This window comes from Crocuta crocuta, unplaced genomic scaffold (genome assembly GCF_008692635.1).
Source record: "Crocuta crocuta isolate KB4526 unplaced genomic scaffold, BGI_CrCroc_1.0 scaffold184, whole genome shotgun sequence".
NCBI lineage: Eukaryota > Metazoa > Chordata > Mammalia > Carnivora > Hyaenidae > Crocuta > Crocuta crocuta.
Genome location: NW_027530006.1, coordinates 2,465,454 through 2,483,995, shown reverse-complemented (window position 1 = coordinate 2,483,995; position 18,542 = coordinate 2,465,454). Strand labels below are relative to the sequence as shown.

At 37.1% G+C, this 18,542-nt stretch overlaps 1 protein-coding gene across 1 annotated transcript in view; it reads left to right on the top strand.

Moving 5' to 3' along the window:
• GRM7 (glutamate metabotropic receptor 7) overlaps positions 1–18,542 on the top strand; it is an 871,267-nt gene that overhangs the window by 118,480 nt on the left and 734,245 nt on the right. The gene's annotated exons all lie outside the window — the stretch shown is intronic.

The window sequence follows — 18,542 nt, the reverse complement described above, 5'->3', positions numbered from 1 at the left end:
GGAGCGAGCATAGAATGTACCTTATTTCTCAATGTGAATTGACAAGAGACTCCTTTTATGCAAAGCTTCTAGAAGTAGTAGTCTGTGATTTACACATCAAAAGATACCAGTTGAAGGTATTTGTATGTTCAAGTAGCAATTGGAAAGGTTATTTTTTGGTCCAAAAGAAATAATATGCTTTTATGCTTTCATTGACCTCAAATACTTTAATATATCAGCTAAAACTATTAATGCTACATAAATCAACATAGGCTAATAAATCCATGAAATTTGGAATTTTTAAAAGGCTGCTTTCAACTTATAAATGAGAAAACTCAGAGCCATTAGGGATAGGTGAATTGCCTATGGTGATACAGTTGGTTAGGGAAGTGATGTGGTATTCTATTTCTTATTCCATATTTTTAACTGGTATGTTCACAGCTACCATATATAAGTGGAAAATCTACTCTTATCTGAGATTTCCTTCCGACTCTTACAACCTGCATGCCTTTTTTCTAAATCCTCATTCTGGACCATACAACTATGAACAACCATGATGACAAATACATGAGACATCTGACTGTAGAGCCAAAAAGTGTTTTAAGAGAAATTGACCAAACCTAAGAAGACAAAATGTGAATGTAGGTGAAGGAAAGTTCTAACCTTTAGTTTCAGAAAGTCACTAGGTCATATGACCTGAGTAGTGTTGCTGGTTAGAAGGATGTACTGGGGGCACCTGGGTGGCTCAGTCAGATAAACATCCGACTTCGGCTCAGGTCATGATCTCACAGTTTGTGGGTTCAAGCCCTGCATCAGGCTCTGTGCTGACAGCCAGCTCAGAGCCTGGAGCCTGTTTCAGATTCTGTGTCTCCCTCTCTCTCTGATCCTCCCCTGCTTGCTCATGCGCTCTCTCTCTGTCTCTCAGAAATAAATAAAATACAAATTAAAAAAAAAAAGAAGAAGGATGTACTGGTCTTAAGTCTTAATTGACCACTCACTGAATATGAATGTATCAGTGTTACACAGCTGTTAAAAGAGCTAATGTTATCTTTGGATGTATGAACAGAAGTATAGTTTCCAGATTAAAGAGGAAGACCCTATGGCTACTTAGTCTTCTCCTGGAGCATTAGTTAAGCACTCAGAAATGTGGACAACAATTGCTTCCATTTATCTTCAGAGCTTCTCTTCCCTAAGTTGCTCAGACTCTGTGATTTTCAAGAGCACATGATGTGAGCTGACTCTCCATGTCCTCTCTTTTCCTTTTTAAATATTTTTTGTTTATTCAGTTTTGAGAGAAAAAGAGACAGAGCACAAGCAGGTGAAGGGGAGAGACAGAGGGAGACACAGAATCCAATGCAGGCTCCAGGATCTGAGTTATCATCACAGAGCCTGACATGGGACTCAAACCCACGAGCCACAAGATCATGACCTGAGTCGAAGTAAGAAGTAAGACACCTAACCGACTGAACCACTTATGTGTTCCTCCATATCTTCTCTTAATTACATGTATTCCTTCTTCCATTTCTCAAAGGCTATGTCTAATAGAGCTGCTTTCCTGCCACCCCCTGTGCCCCAAATCAGGGCTTTCTGTGGACTTCCTGGATGTTAGCTATAGGCCCCTCCCAACTTCTGCTTTTATTTTGAACTACTTGAAAACTGAAGGCTGCTGGTGGTATTCTGAATCTGATCATTATTTTGCCAAAATTTCAGAAAGATGTTGGTCCTCTGGACATATATTTTAATCCATTGCTTCCTTAACATTTATAAGTTTCATGATAAGAAAATAAAAACTTTAGAAGCAAGCAAACAAAAATGGAATGGTATAACTTCATGGAATCTTTTGGCGCTTCAAAAAAATGAATATCATTTTTCTTCTGAAGGTTTATTAATCCTGTATTGGGAGTCTGTGATTAAGAATTACATAAAAATAAGCCTTTTTTGGTTCATTTTTCTTTCTTAGTGAAACACCAGGCATCCAAGGCTTTTAACAGTTACTACTATTACCTTTATTTATAAAGTCACCAGTGGGGAACATAGAAATGTTAACAAATATTTGGTTTTCTTAATTTTGGCATGTGTGGGGAAAGTGGAAGAGGATTCAGAAATAAAGTAGAAAGGTAGAGGCACCAGGGCGGCTCAGTTGACTAAGCATATGTCTCTGAGTTTCAGTTCGGGTCATGATCTCATGGTCGTGAGTTTGAGCTCCACATTGGGCTCTGCGCTGACAGCATGGAGACTGCTTGGGATTCTCTCTTTCTCACCCTGCCCCTCCCCCACTCCTGCTGTCTCTGTCTCTCAAAATAAATAAATAAACTTAAAAAAAAAAGAAAGCAGAAAGGTAGAAGAGGTATAGTCACAGGAAGAAAGGTGTGGAAACACATAAGGGGAGGATAGGGACTACAACCACAGACTGAGAGATAAAATAGTTTTGAAAATGGGCATTCATTGAGGAAAATTGCTTACTATTTCTCTTCTGGCCTGTCTATTGTGCTGTGTGCACTTTGACATAATTTACTACTATTCCATAAGCTCAATTCAACAAGTATTTATTGAGTCTCCACATATGCCAGACTGGGCATTGATTATCTGGAGTCTGCACAGATAAATATACAACCTGAAACCACTTACAGTCAAGTGAAAGAGATGATATTCACATACAGGTAACCTAAATGCAATGTAGAAATGGACATGGGTCACAAAAACAGAAACAAATTGCATTCAGGGGCTCATAAGTGGCTAACGTCACCTTATCATATCACTAAAACTACCAACAAGGAAAGAATCTAATTTGAATGATGGCTCAGAAACCTTTAATGAAGGACTATTTACAGAGATGTGGATAGGTTCCAAGGAACTAACAAGGGATGTTGAGGTTACAGAAACTAGCTATCATGAGAAACTGTCACCTTCAGTCCCAAAGAGGTCTGTAGAGGAAAGGGTGTACTGAGCCTGGTAAGGGGTAGAGACATGGATGAGAGCTGCCACACAAGAACTGTAGTCATTTGGGAAAAGTGATCACTGCCAGAAAATACAGCCTTGAACAGAGAGAGGGAGGGATAAACACTTGTAAGTTTCTCTCTTCTGATCCTCTTATCTCTTACTGCTGCATCCCACTGGTCAAGCTAAACTCAAAGTCAGCTCATGTGGGAGGCTAGGTAATGCAATCAAGTAGTCAGCTTCCTGGGACACAGATCATCACAGGCAAGAGAGAAGAGAGAACTGAGGATGAGGAAGCAAATGGAGACAGAGCCATTGTTAGAAGTATCAAAAAGTAACAGGTCACAAAATGGTACCTGGGTAATCTGTTTTATACTGTAGGGCAAGGAAGGAAGTCCACAAGATGTAGGGTTGAAGGAGAAAGTGATTAATTCATTTTTAGTTACTTGTGCTGGAAGTGAAGATTTGGGAATGGATTATGGGGTGAAGTTGAGGACTACTTGGGAGTCTACTGCATGAAGATGGTACTTGCCTAGGAGTGGATAGACTTGTCAAGAATAGAATAGTGGAAGTTTGTGGAAGTTTGGAATAGTGGAAGTTTGTGGAAGTTTGTTGAAGTTTGTTAGTGGAAGTTTGGTGAATAATATTTTAGTAGATGCAGTTATGTAAAGAGTTGAATACAAGATACAGATGTAGGGAAAGAAAGGGGGGAAATATTCAAACATTAGAATCCATGAAAAGAGGCATTTTGGAGGTAAATAATTTCAAGTAAGAATCAAGACTAAGAAAAGACAGTTGGATTGTGTGATCATGCCAATTACTCTTGCAGACTCTGATGGTTAAGGAGCAGAATGAGTGGAGCCCATATGTAGGGGGGAGGTCTGGCTGAAATGTGGTTTTGTTTCTCTACCAGAGAAGACCAGAGCAGGTGTGCAGAGGAGAGGGGAAGCAATTCTCTTAGTCTCATGTTTTCTACCTGGTTTTGTGTAAATGAAACAGAAATTGTTGTCCTTAAATTTTTTTTTTAGTAATAAAATGCTAGGAGTCCACAGGATGGAGAGATTATTTTCTAAAAGTGACCAATGAGTAATCAAATTGTCATTATGTCCCAATACTTAAAGCAGAAAGGTAAAGCTCTCTTTATTTTTTTCTGTTGAAATTTTTAAAAAGAACAACTTGAGTAACACTAGTGGGACATTTGTTCTGGACATGTTAAATCTTTAAAATATCATAGTATTTTGTTTGTTTGTTTTAGGAAAATTTACTATTTGCTACTATGATTTTTTACATTTGTAGACCTTAGCCAGTGATAGTAACATAAAATATTTTTGCTATCTTTATAGTAATCATATTTCCTGGTTATATTCTAGGTGGCTAAAAAATAATTATAGTGGTTTTCTGAAGTTTCCAATAATGGAATTGTATCCCTGAATGACTGGATTAAATTGGAGTGTATACTTTTATGTTTAGAAGGAGATTTTATTTAAAGATGTGCTGTTGCTGTTTCTGGTTTCCTCACCCAGAGCACATGGGTTACATGCCCCTCCATCTTGACATTAGTCAGGGTCACATGACTTGTGGTAGTTAATAGAAAGTGATCAGAAGTGATGCATTCAAGAGTTGTTTTACAGTTCTCTCCATGTTCTCATTTTCTCCATTGGTAAAACATGGCTTTCTCCACCTGAGCCCAGTGAGCATAGTCTCTCTCAGACAACCTATATTGTTCATGAGGTATGAATGGAAATAAAATTTGTTGCTATAAGCAGAGATCACCAAGCTTTTTCTGAAAAGGAAAGGATAATAAATATTTTTGGCTTTGCAGGTGATAAGGTCTCTGTCACAATGACTCACCTCTGCCATTGTTATGTAAAATAGTCATAGACACTAAGTGAATAAATGAGCACAGCTGTGTTATAATAGAATTTTATTTATAGAAGCAGCGGCCAGATTCAGCCCATGAGCTATACTTTATTGGCATATCCTTTATGTCTCTGAGTAGTTGAGGTTGTTATGGCAGCATAACCCAGCCTATACTATCTTATATAACTACTATTACACTTTATAAAGGGAATGTGAGAACTGCAGAGTCAATGGCAATTTGTGCTTCTAGGAGAATATTTATTAAAATGGCACCATGTAAAGTCAATTGGGGTTCAGATCTTTAATCTGATTGAGTCAGGAACCAAGGAAATAAGGACTTAAGATGGCTATATAAGAAAAGGTGGACCATGGGCACCTGGGTAGCTCTGTTGGTTAAGCTTCTGACTCTTGATTTTGGCTCAGGTCATGATATCAGTGTTCGTTGAGCTCTGTGCTGATAACATGGAACCTGCCTGAGATTCCCGCCCCCCCCCCATAAACAAACTTTAAAAAAAAAAAGAAAAGAAACAGTGGGCCAAACATTTAGAATTTTTTTTTTTCAATTCAAACATGCAGGGAGGTAAAAAAAAAAAAAGTCTCTTTCAGGGGCTATAATGATGGCCAGGGAACTAGTACCCAGAAAAGAAGTATGTCTAAGTAAAATTCCATGGGAAGAGGTCTTCTGATTTTTTCCATATCTCTTAAACCCTAACAAATGAAAATTGAGTTTCAATGATAATTATCAAGGTTTATAAGGAGGCAAAATTAGACTTCCGGGACTAGAATCTTTCTGACTCTCAAGTTCAGTGCCAGTTGCATAGATGTGCTTTTGTGATGAGCATTTTGTAAACATGCATCCAGATGTACATCTGCAACGTATGGCCATTTCTGCATGTGTGCTCTACTTCACTAAAAAGTTTTAAAAACTAATCATTTAAAGAACTGAAGTGAGGAGAATCAGTTTTGAAATGCTACATAATAAATGCACAATCTGTTTTTAAGGGTGATTTGTAAAGTGTGATTGTTATGTCAGCAAACTTCAGCGTTGTCTGAAACAGGAATGGCTCAGGCAATGCTATATTTGTGAGTTGGCTCCTGAACTCCCTTAATTTCTAAATAAATGCTTCTCTTGGTAAACTTCACAACCATCAAATGTCTCTTTGGTGAGAAAATGTACCAAATTTTCTCCTCCCACTAGTAAGGAAGGCCATCTCAGACAAATTTATTACATCCCTCACATTTTCTGTCACAAAGGCAGAAGGTATCTTCCTTCCCTTCAGCCTTTATGTCTTATCTCCTTCATTCATGTGGCTAATTTCCTGCTTTGTGTAAACAGAAGCCTGAGCCAAAGATTCCATATGGGAGCTGAGAAGATCTTATTCACCAGAATCAAACCTGTGGCAAATAAATCTGGGGAAGAAGAGAACATAGAGGCAGTCTGGAAGGAAAAGTACCTGCCCAATTCCCTGACCTACAAATGCGCAGATGAAACCCTTCAGAATGAAAAATTATCATGTACCAGCAACATAGTAAGAAGTTGTGATTTAAAAAACAAAAACAGATATGTTAATAATTTTAGAATCCTGTTTTTAGTTATTATTTGCTTATTGTATGTGAGAGGAAAATTGAATATGGATTTTTTTTCTTAAATAGGTTATTGTCAAGTTGGTTTCCATATAACACCCAGTGCTCATCCCAACAAGTGCCCACCTCCATGCCCATCACCCCCCTTACCCTCTCCTCTACCCCCATCAGCCCTCAGTTTGTTCTCAAGAGTATGTATTCAAGAGTCTCTCAAGGTTTGCTTCGCTCCCTCTCCCCAACAATTTTTCCCCTTTTCCTCCCCCATGGTCCTCCATTAAGTTCCTCCTAATCCACCTATACATGCAAACATATGTTATCTGTCCTTCTCTGCCTAACTTATTTCGCTCAGCATAACACCCTCAAGTTCCATCCATGTTGCTCCAAATGGCCAGATTTCATTCTTTCTCATTGCCATGTAGTATTCCATTGTGTGGATAAACCACATCTTCTTGATCCATTCGTCCGTTGATGGACACTTAGGCTCTTTCCATGTTGTGGCTATTGTTGAGAGTGCTGCTATGAACATTGGGGTACATGTGCCCCTATGCATCAGCACTTCTGTATCCCTTGGGTAAATTCCTAGCAGTGCTACTGCTGGGTCCTCAGGGAGTTCTACTGTTCATTTTATGAGGAACCTCCACACTGTTTTCCAGAAGGGCTGCACCAGTTTACATTCCCACCAACAGTGTAGGAGGGTGCCCGTTTCTCCACATCCTTGCCAGCATCTAGAGTCTCCTGATTTGTTCATTTTAGCCACTCTGACCGGCATGAGGTGGTATCTCAGTGTAGTTTTGATTTGTATTTCCCTGATGATGAGAGACGCTGAGCATTGTTTCATCTGCCTATTGGCCATCTGGATGTCCTCTTTGGAGAAGTGCCTGTTCATGTCTTTGCTCATTTCTTCACTGAATTATTTGTTTTTCAGGTGTGGAGTTTGGTGAGTTCCTTATAGATTTTGAATACTAGTCCTTTATCAGATATGTCATTTGCAACTATCTTTTCCCATTCCGTGGGTTACCTATAAGTTTTATGGATTGTTTCCTTTGCCGTGCAGAAGATTTTTATCTTGATGAAGTCCCAATAGTTCATTTTTGCTTTTGATTACCTTGCCTTTGGAGATGTGTCAAGTAAGAAATTGCTATGGTTGAGGTCAAGGAGGTTGTTTCCTGCCTTCTCCTCTAGGGTTTTGATGGTTTCCTGTCTCATATTCAGGTCCTTTATCCATTTTGAGTTTATTTTTGTGTATGGTGTGAGAAAATGATCTAGTTTCATTCTTCTGCATGTTGCTGTCAAGTTCTCCCAGCACCATCTGTTAAAGAGGCTGTTTTTTTTTTTCCATTGGATACTCTTTGCCGCTTTGTCAAAGATAAATTGGCCATACAATTTGTAGGTCCAATTCTGAGTTCTCTACTTTATTCCATTGGTCTATGTGTCTGTTTTTGTGCCAATACCGTACTGTCTTAATGATGACAGGTTTGTCGTAGAGGCTAAAGTCTGGGACGGTGATGCCTCCCATTTTAGTTTTCTTCTTCAATATTACTTTGGGCTATTTGAGGTCTTTTGTGGTTCCATACAAATTTGAGGATAGTTTGTTCTAGTTTTGAGAAGAGTGCTGGTGCAAGTTTGATTGGGATGAATATGGATATATTGAATTCATTGCTCCATAGCTTTTTAGTTCTTTTGTTTCTTTCTCTTTCTTCTTTCTCATGCGCTCCCCTGCCCCTGACTTCACACACACTTTTAAAGCTGGTTTTATTAGCTGTATTGGACAAGTAATATTTTCTTGGTCAGGTGCCATGACTGAGGTTGCCTTTCTATGGGGATATTTATTTTATCTCCTTTTAATAGAAACTTTGACTTAATAGCTTAAGTGAATATGATGATGATAATTGAAATAAAAGGCATATTAATTTTGTTTTAAAATTAAACTTCAGAACTTAATATGTACTTTTAATAATAAACTGCATTGGATTAATCATGTGCTATATGAACATAGTAGAGTGGCTTACATAATATTTTTCAAGATTTATCTCTCTTAAGTTAAAGTATTTTGTAACCATTTTTTCATCAACAGGAATGTAGCTGCAGCAAGAATGATACAGGGTTTGACATTTTACAATGCACATTCTGAGGTTTCCTAATGGGAAGAACGTGGACTAGAAGTAGAGTCTTTTAGAACTAAGTTTAATTTGCATCTCCACATGTGTTTGCTCTGTTAATTTTTATGAACCATAGTATCCTTATCTGTATAATGGATCTAAATCTCTATCTCACCTAGCCTTGTCTGAATTAAATGGGTTAATAGGCAATTAATCAGTGGTCATATCTGTTGGCCTTTAAAGATATTATCTCATTTAAATTATACAACAGTCCTCTTGAAAGATGTTGGTTTCAGTGAACTGCTTTAATGAACAACCCTCAAATCTTAGTGGATTACAACCACAGGCATAATGCCAAATATATCAACAATTGCAGACTGACTGATGCGATTCCATGTTTCTTCTCTCTTTGGGATTCAGCCTCAAGGGTTGCCTACTATTTGGGACAGTCATTCTCATGAAATGAGAAAAACAAGAGACAGAGCCAAACTTCTGCGTGAACATGGCTTTATGGCACCCCTGCTCACGTTCTATTGGCCAGAACAGGTCACATAATAGAGCCCAACAGTTGTGCAGGGATGTGTACTCTGACTACAAGGTTCCTTGAGGATATACTTCATTATATCTATGGAGATTAAAAGGGGAAACCATGTTTATAAATCATGTAACATGCCTCAGTGCTACTACCAACTGGGGGATACTCTGTGCAGGAATGGCCTTCTTCAGAAAGTCCTAAAGTCAGATGATGTTGGTAACTGATAACCTAGACTTCCAACATAACCCCGAATGGAGTAAAAAAAAATTAATATTTTTAAAATCAAACTATTGGAGAATTTATATTGATGCAAAACTTTTTTAAAAAAAAATTAATGTTTTATTTATTTCTGAGAGGGAGAGAGACAGTGTGAGCAGGGGAGGGTCAGAGAGAGAAGGAAACACAGAATCCAAAACAGGCTCCAGGCTCCAAGCTGGCAGCACAGAGCCCAACGCGGGGCTCAAACCCACAAACCGTGAGATCATGACGTAAGCCGAAGTCAGAGGCTTAAATGACTGAGCCAGTCAGGCACCCCTATTGATGCAAAGCTTTACAAAGGCTACTATTTTTTTACATGTGAATATGATATATTTTAGGGGAGCTTGCATATTAACTTCATGTATGTATAATTTATCGGTGAACTGGTTAATTATGAACTTATTTGTAAATCTGTTAAGATTGAATGAAAAAAGTATCTATTTGTAAGCTGGCAAAAAGCTCTTCCCCACACATAAAGAACAGCTTGTTTCAGAGTTTAAAATATAATAAGGTTAACTTTTAAATTGAGTTTAAAAAAAGAGTAAGTTACAGATAAATTGAGTTACTAGAGTGGTTTCACTTTTTAAAACCGAATTAAGGGCTTTGAAATTAATTTATTTTTGAACAAAATGTGCTCAATGTAAGTTTTATTAATATGTCTTTGGACTGACTCTTTTGAATGAAAAACAAACTTACTTTAAAACTTTATTTTTCACATTTATAGCCCTCCATCCAACTTTTCTCTGCAATAAACATGAATTATACACCACTTGCAGGTGGAAGTCCCATCTGTACATTGATTCACATTCCTTAGTCTGTTATTGCAGTATGCTCTAAGTATTCCAAATCAACCACTAACTTGAGACATTTAATTTATTTTAATCTTTAATTATATACTTTTGGGACACCAGGGTGGCTCAGTTGGTTAAGGGTCCAGCTTTAGCTCAGGTCATGATCTCACAGTTTGAGAGTTCTAGTCCTGTGTTGGGCTCTGTGCTGACAGGGTGGAGCCTGCTTGGCATTCTCTGTCTCCCTCTCTCTTCCTCTCCCCAACTCATGCTCATGGGCTCACTTGCTCTCTCTCTCAAAAAACATACTGAATTATATACTTTTTTATTAATGATAGAAATCATCTTAAATTATAGCATCAATATTCCACTTTACTTCATGGGACACATTCCAGAAAAGTTGAGAGACTTCCTTATATATCTATTATTTCAACATAAAAAATCAGAAGTATAAAATGACAAATAATCATATTTGAAGATTAAACCATTAAGAATTATGAAGGGAGGCTAATACCTTGAGGGTGTAGTGGTTAAGAGCAGGGCCCTTGAGTCAGACAGATCTGCCTTATTTCTAATGTCACTCCACAACTAACCAATTTGTGTTTAGGGAAATTTGCATAGTTTTTATTACACTTTATTTTTCCTCATCTGAAAAACAAGATAATGATAGGGTTATTCTGATCATTAAATTAGAACTAATGTGCCTAGCAGATAGTGTTACTCATTAAAGCATAGCTTTTATACTATGCACCATTTAAGAGGTTACATGATATTCAAATATACATATTACCAACAAAGAATCACTAGTATACACATGTAAGATGCCCAAATATATTTTGAATCCACAAATGAAAGGATATTATTGAATACAAACTTTATCCTGAGCACTCTGCTTAGACACTGGGATTACAGAGATGTGCAAAAACAAGAATGGTTCCTATCTTAATGGTAGAGGCCTTAAGAGTTGTAGTGCTCTGCAGTAAACTTAAACAATAGGCTATTGCTCTATAATGATTTAGAACTTTTGGGTGGGCCTCTTAGAGTTATACTGTAGAAAACAAGATATTGGAGAAAAATGAATTTTGTTCACTCTAAGACTGATATGTGGAAATGAGTCACTAAGCTAGTGAATGAGTCTAGATCGATGTCAAGTACGCACTTCAATTTTTGTTTCTGTTTGCAATTTTATGGAAGTGCTGGATGATTGCTACTATAGTAGTAATTAATGCAGTGTAGTGCTATCATAGTGATGTAACTCCATGGTACATGTATCTCTTCTGTGTAACAATTTCCCACCTAAATGTAGCAGGTTAAAGAAACAATAACCATTTATTATTATTATTATTATTATTATTTCATGCAGTGTCTGTGAGTGAGTCAGAGGTAATTAGAGCTGCTTGACTGTCTCAGGGTCTCCCATAAGGTTTCAGTGAAGATGTCAACTAGAGCTGAAGTCTTGACTAGAATTGGAAAATTCAGTTCCCAGATGATGCATTCAAGTGGCTAGCAAGTTATCCTTGGTTGTAGGAAGGAGAGAGGCCTCGGTTCTGTGCAATGTGGAGCACCACATAAGGAAGCTTGAGTGTCTTCACATCATATCAACTGGCTTCCTCCAGAATAAGTGATCCCAAGGGGCTTAAGGCAGAAGCTACATAGACCTTTATGACCTAATCTTAGAAGTCACATTCCATCATTTATGCAATACCTCATGGTTATATATGTCAGCTATATACAATGACTGAGGTGACTAAATGAATAAAAGGAGGTGAGAATTGAGGCCCACTTTAGAGATTAGCTACAATAGCGAAAATAAAAACAAGAGTTATACATTTATAGTACATTGAGATAAACTGGAAAAATTTGAATGTATACAAATGAGGTTTAGTGAAAATATTTTTGTATGTATTTTATGATTTTGGTTAGCTTTATAAAAGTAATAGGGTTGATATGAAATATTGAGTTGGGTAAAATGTTTAAGTAAAATCTATTTAAGTTATTAATGAGAATCTTGAACTTTCTTGGAGGACAAAATTTTTTAAGAATTAGTTTTGTTCTAATGGTGAAACGGTTATCAGGAATTTCTGATCAAGCCTTTTTTATTATGATCTCTACAAATTCTTGATAGGCATCTTTAACAAGAAACTTCATTCACTCAAGTAGATAATAAAAGAATTAAAATCATTTATACTCATTTGAAATTTATGTAAAATTATATTTTAAGATTGTAACAGGGCTTTTCAATTTACTGTGATAATGTAAATGGACTTCAAATCTAATCAAACTTTTCCCATGTCAAGGGTTTCAAAGTAATGATGAAACTCTCATTTATGAAATGCATTGTATTATTGGATTACATATCCTACAAAAAGCTTGGATGCCTGTTAAAAAAAGAAAGGGAGAGAGAGATAAATGCCTCTAAAAAATGTAGACAACAGATAAAGTCCAAGAGGACTTAGATTTCAGGCTGCTGTGTGGAGTTGTGTACATCAGGAGTCCTGCTTGCCATCCCCATCCCCATGCACAGTCCCTCTACATACAGATTGTCCCTTGTCTATGCAGCTGGCTCTGTAAAAAGCTTGGTAGTGTACTTTGTCCTTGTCCTTGACCAAGCATATCATGGAGGAACAGTAGATGTTGGATATTGTTCACCATTTTCACTGCCAGTTAGGACTATGGGCTTTATGATCTTACTTAGTAGATGTCCTCTCAAGACTCCGTTCCACAGATTCCTATACTATACCACATGTGGAGGCGACCATCCCAGTGGCTCTGTCCAACTAGATGTTAGTTGGCTCCAGTTCCACCCCAATACATGGGATCCCTATCCCTTGCCCAAACTATAACTCATTCATAGCACACAAGTAACATATTTTAAGAGTCAGATAAATGGATCTGACCCTATAATCTAATCCTGGCATCTTTAACATTCATAAAACATCTCAAACTTGTTAGTAATACTTACTGCATTTTACAAATGAACTTATATTTAATAATAATGTATGCTTATTTGGGTACTTGCAGATATACTAAGATGTGCTTCTTGAGAATGCTTTATGCAGTGTTTTTCTAACTTGGCTGATCATGAAACTCATCTAGGAATATTCGTATGATTTAAGCATCATGATGATTGGGCATTGTTGGTTATGACTTTTGCAGTAGCAATTATCAGTAATTGAATTTAAATTTAAAAATCCAGGATTACTTCACCAAAATCCAGAAGCACCAAAAATGGCATCAGAATATTCACTGGCACTCTAGATTTCTCTCTCCTGGCCCTCTATATGGGCAGCATCAGGCTTACTTCCTATCTTCACACTATGTTTAGGTTGTATCTTTTCTAACAAGCTCTAACAAAGAGCTCTAACAAAGAGTCTCATTTCCCTGTTGCTAAGCCAGGCAATAAGGTCTGCAAAGAGGAAGGCTCTCAGTGGCCAGAACTGTGGCACATGCCCACTCATATAATGAAGGGTATAGAGCCAACTTATTTTTCAAGCCACGTTGCTGAGATATGGGAGAGGCCTCTTTCCTCAAAGGGAAAATGAGATGCTGTAATCAGAAGGGGAAATAGATGCTTGGCAACCCTTTCACTCTCCCCACTTCCAAATTCATTGTATCTGCTAACCTGAATTTCAGAGGAGCAGGGCTTTGAGTTTTTATTTTGAAAGAGTTCCCCAAGAATTTAGGAACCACTGGTCTGCTGTATATCATAGCCTTTATCATTTCTAGATAGATTGGATAACAGAAAGCTAATTGTATCATTAATCCTTACTGAAGCTCAGTAGATACCTGAGCTTCAAAGTCATACAAATTAGATTACCAGGAAGTTTGTGAAGAACATCTGTTTTCTGTGAACTGTAGTCTAAGAAATCCATTGTGTCACTCAGTGTGGATAGCCACAGGGATAAATTCCGGTTAATACTAGTTCTTGATGAGTTGATGTGCTTTTTTTCCCCAACAGGTCACAGAGATTCCTAACCCAATTATCTTTATCTTTTTACTCTGGATGCAAGGAAGCTCAAAGGGAAAGATTTTTTTTTTCCATAGTAATAATAGTAGTCTTTGTGGCCATTCTCTCTCTCTCTCTCTCTTTCTCTCTCTCTTTATATGTGAAATCACATATATGTGTGCTTGATATAGATTTGAAAGGAGCTAAGAAATATCAATTTTAGTTTACAAAGTTGAAGTATTTTTATTGAATTAAACAAATACTGTTGAGCACTTACTATACGTTAGGATCTAAAGGAAATATAAAGATAAAAAAGAGGTAATCCTCCTTCACAAGACTTGAAAATACTGATAAGACATGTAAATAACCTTAAACAATATAGAATATCTCAAGTAGTATAAGAGAGTCTATTTATGAAGAGTAACAAACTTCGACAGACAACTTGATAGAGCTAATTTGATTATTATTTCTTGATAGACTTGAATATACTGATCAGAGGTACTTCTGCTTGGGTCTCCAGCTTAAAGTAAATTTCTCAAATAATTAGTGACAGTGTGACTAATAAAGAGAAAGCTCAGAACTGGGACAGGTGACCTGTCTCACCTTTTTATTCTGCCATTTAACAGCTGCTATGTGTTCCTCTTTAACTTACTTTGGTCTTTTATGTTTCTGTTTCCCCATCAATCACATGGAAATGAGGGCTGCATATAACCTACATGCTCGTTGCAAAGATTGAATGGCACAGTTTATATAAAACAGTGGAAATACCAATACAAATGTGAGTTCTTGATATTATTGGTTTTGGAGATCTTCTCTGCGATCTTAACTTTCCTGTAGCAGATCTTATATCCCCCCAAATAGAAATAATATCTGTCATATTGCTAATTAATAGAAGTTCAGATAGATCTCTTAGTAAGTGTGCCTCAATATTTGGAGAAGCCCAAGGTCTCTAAGCACAAATTATCTCATGCTCTCGTTACTTTCCCCATTCCTAGTCCTGTGCATTGGTGCCTAGAAGTAGCCTCATGGCCTAAAATGAAAAGCTTTGAATTATTGACTTCTGTCTGAGTTTTCTCTACCCTGAAAAATTTGTCTTGTATTTTCCTCTTACTGTAAATTTTGATATTGTTATGAAATGGTTTTTAAAAAAAATTTAATGTTTATTTTTGAGAGAGAAAAAGACAGTTCGTGAGCGAAAGAAGGGCAGAGAGAGGGAGACAGAACCGAAAGCAGGTTCCAGGCTCTGAGCTGTCAGCACAGAGCCTGACATGGGGCTCAAATTCACGGACTGCAAGATCATAACCTGAGCCAAAGGCAGACACTTAACTGACTGAGCCACCCAGCTGTGCCATGAAATAATTTTAAATTATCTGATGCCCCACAAAAAGTTCATATTCATTCATGGATTATTCCTTCATTGAAGCAGAGTACACTAAATGTTTTTACATACACTAGTAGCAGTGCCTTCAGATTAAATCCAAATTGAAACTGCGTATAGATTTGACAGATTTTAATATTTAGAAATAGGCCTTTTGCCTATTTGGCATCATCAGCATGTTGACATCATCAGCAGATGGTCCTTTGCTCAAATGCCTCTGCTGAACTAGGAATGTAAGAATTGGTCCCTTCTCCTGTCCCACATTGAAATGAAGGTAAATCATAATCTTTTACAAGCCAAAAGTTCAACATGTCATGAGGAAATGAAAGATGGTACAGACGTACAGACTTGCTGGCAAGATGGTACAGTGTTCATTTGGGTGATGTATGTAAATAACAATTAGAATGCAATTAAAAATACGTATACAGCACTCATCTATAGCTATTTTTTGGCCATTTAATTGGGGTAAATTACAATGGAGGGTTTCTGTGCTGGTGACAAGGTGCCTCTCTAATCAGAAGGAAGTATAAAGCTGATTGACTCTGAAGCATCTGTGAAATATCTGGCACATCAGTGGGAGTTGTCTTTCCAGTTGTCTGTTGTCTTTATCAAGAATGGTTATTGTTGAGGATTTTAGCTCATCCTCTGTTTAGGGCCTGGCCAAGGAAATTTTGTGGTTGACTTGGTTCTAAGCTAATGCTCATAACTAACGGGGACTCTGATGACAACTCACACCATCTTGGGAGGCCTCTAGACACTTCTACACTATTTACAATTACTAGATGGAAGGTTTATTTCTCTCAAATACAAGTTTATATCTAAAATTTTAAGTGACATTCTTAGTTGTTTTTACCTCATTTTAGCACTAGACATATATTTCAGGGCTTATCTTAAAATCTCTTCTGTGGTTCTAGTCTTCTCTTCCTCCTCTTCTTCTCCCTTCTTCCCCACCTTTCTTTCTTTCCCTCCTTGCCTTGCAGGGTGCTTAGAACCAATGAATGATATTCTAATTATGTTTGTGCTGAATATTAATAGCATGAATTTAAATACAATACCTCACTTATCTGAACATCAGCTTTTCTTATCTGAAAAACTCAGGTGGTATTAATGACTATCTGAGACAATTTATGTGAGATTGGATGAGATAATGAATGTGAAAGGATCTTCTCCAAAACTGTAAGTCTTTAGTGTTAGGATCTAGTGACTTCTTTAAAGAAATAACTAATTTTTGTTCATTTTTGTGTCATGAAGCCCTTTGTTTATCCTCAGGCAAACAGATTCTGCTTTATTCAGTTAACCCAGTTTCCCATTACTCTGTGCTCAGAAATAAAACACCTGGTGCCTAAATTCGTCCTTATCCTTACCTCTGTTTTATTTAGGTTCATTATGTCATAGTGATAATGATATCTGTCTCACTATATATTTGCCATCTTGATAACATGTATTGGGTATTTATTGTGTGTTAAGTATTAAACTACATGATAAAATTAATTCTTCCACAACTATTACACAAGAACTATAAACAAACTCACCTTAGAAATGAGAAATTGGAGTTTGTGGAATTGTCCAAGGGCAGATAGCTGGAAAATGACAGAGCAGTGTCCATGTCCACTTCTGTTTGTCCGATCCTATGCATGCTGCCTACTTTTAGTGGTTAGAAATGTCATCTTTTGGACAGTGTGTATTGGGTACTCATAAGAGAAAAGGTTCTCAACCAAGAGTCCATGGACATCAAGGACATCTTCTGGATTGGCTTTGGGAGTCTGAGAAATCTCTGGAATTAAATACAACATCTAGTAGCTGAGTAGTTTAAAGATTCTCAAATTGGATTCCAAAATGCCAGAACCTAAGAAGATACTCTAAATTACATCTAGCAACTTTGATTTTTATCAAAGACACCCTTTCTCTAGACTCAGTATTAAAAAAAACAGTTCAGTTTCCAGCTGCTCCTGTAATCCCAGCTTGAGGCAAAGAGCAGCATCCACTTTCAACGCTCATTCCCCTTTGTAGGGAATTTATTAGGCAAGATTATGTATATTTGAGGCCACAGAACTTCTAGACAGTGCAAATGCATTTTCCTTGTGACAGTGGACATTTAGAAAATTGATTTTAGAAAAAGAGTCAGGGGGAGAAAAGTCTTCCAAATCCTTGAAATTATTTTCTTTATGTTATTTTATTTTTTATCTATTTTTTTTATTTATGAGAGAGAGAAAGAGAGAGAATGAGCTTGAGCAGGGGAGGAACAGAGAGAGGGAGAGAATCTTAAGTAGGCTCCACACTCAACGCTGCCACAGGAATCCATCCCATCACCCTGGGATCATGACCTGAGCCAAAATCAAGAGTTGGATGCTCTACTGACTGAGCCACCCAGACACCGCAATCAAATAATATTCTTGATACCTAGTTAAAAAAAAAAAAAACACTATTGGATAAGGCCAAGACTGTAAGAGGGCTTAGAGTGTCAAGTCAGAATTTTAACATGATATCCTGTTTCTCTTTGGGTTAACTCTACAGTTTATGAAGGTTTGAGCTTCCATAGACTTGGTTCTCTAATGTGAGAAAAATGTGATGGAAGAGTGGGTAATTAATAATTAATTTGTAGGGTTATTATGTGAATTAAATGAAATGATCTATAGACATAGCTAGGATGGTAGCTGGCACATATATTAATGCTGTCAATGATGATAATAGTAATATTAACATGGACATAATTGAACCTGATACATAAAAGAGCTATTAATAAATACAAGAATATAACCTTTATTACCATTAGTTAGTTAATTGATAAGTCTGACATTCTTAGTGCTCAATTTTCTCTTTTATTAGTTGATTAGTTGTTTCCTTAAATACTTTAATTAAAAAAATTGCTAACGTTTATTTGATTTTGAGAGAAAGAGAGAGACACAGAATGAGAAGGGGAGGGGCAGAGAGAGAGAGAGGGAGACACAGAATCTGAAGCAGGCTCCAGGCTCTGAGCTGTCAGCACACAGCCTGACATGGGGCTCGAATTCATGGACCTTGAGATCATGACCTGAAGTCAAAGTCTGACGCTTAACCGACTGAAATGCTTAAGCACCCCTAGATACCTTAATTTTTAAATGAGTGCTTTATATTTCTTTTGTGGCAAATGAACACCATGAGGTGCTTTTTTTGGCCATTTTTAGTCCTTGCATTCTCA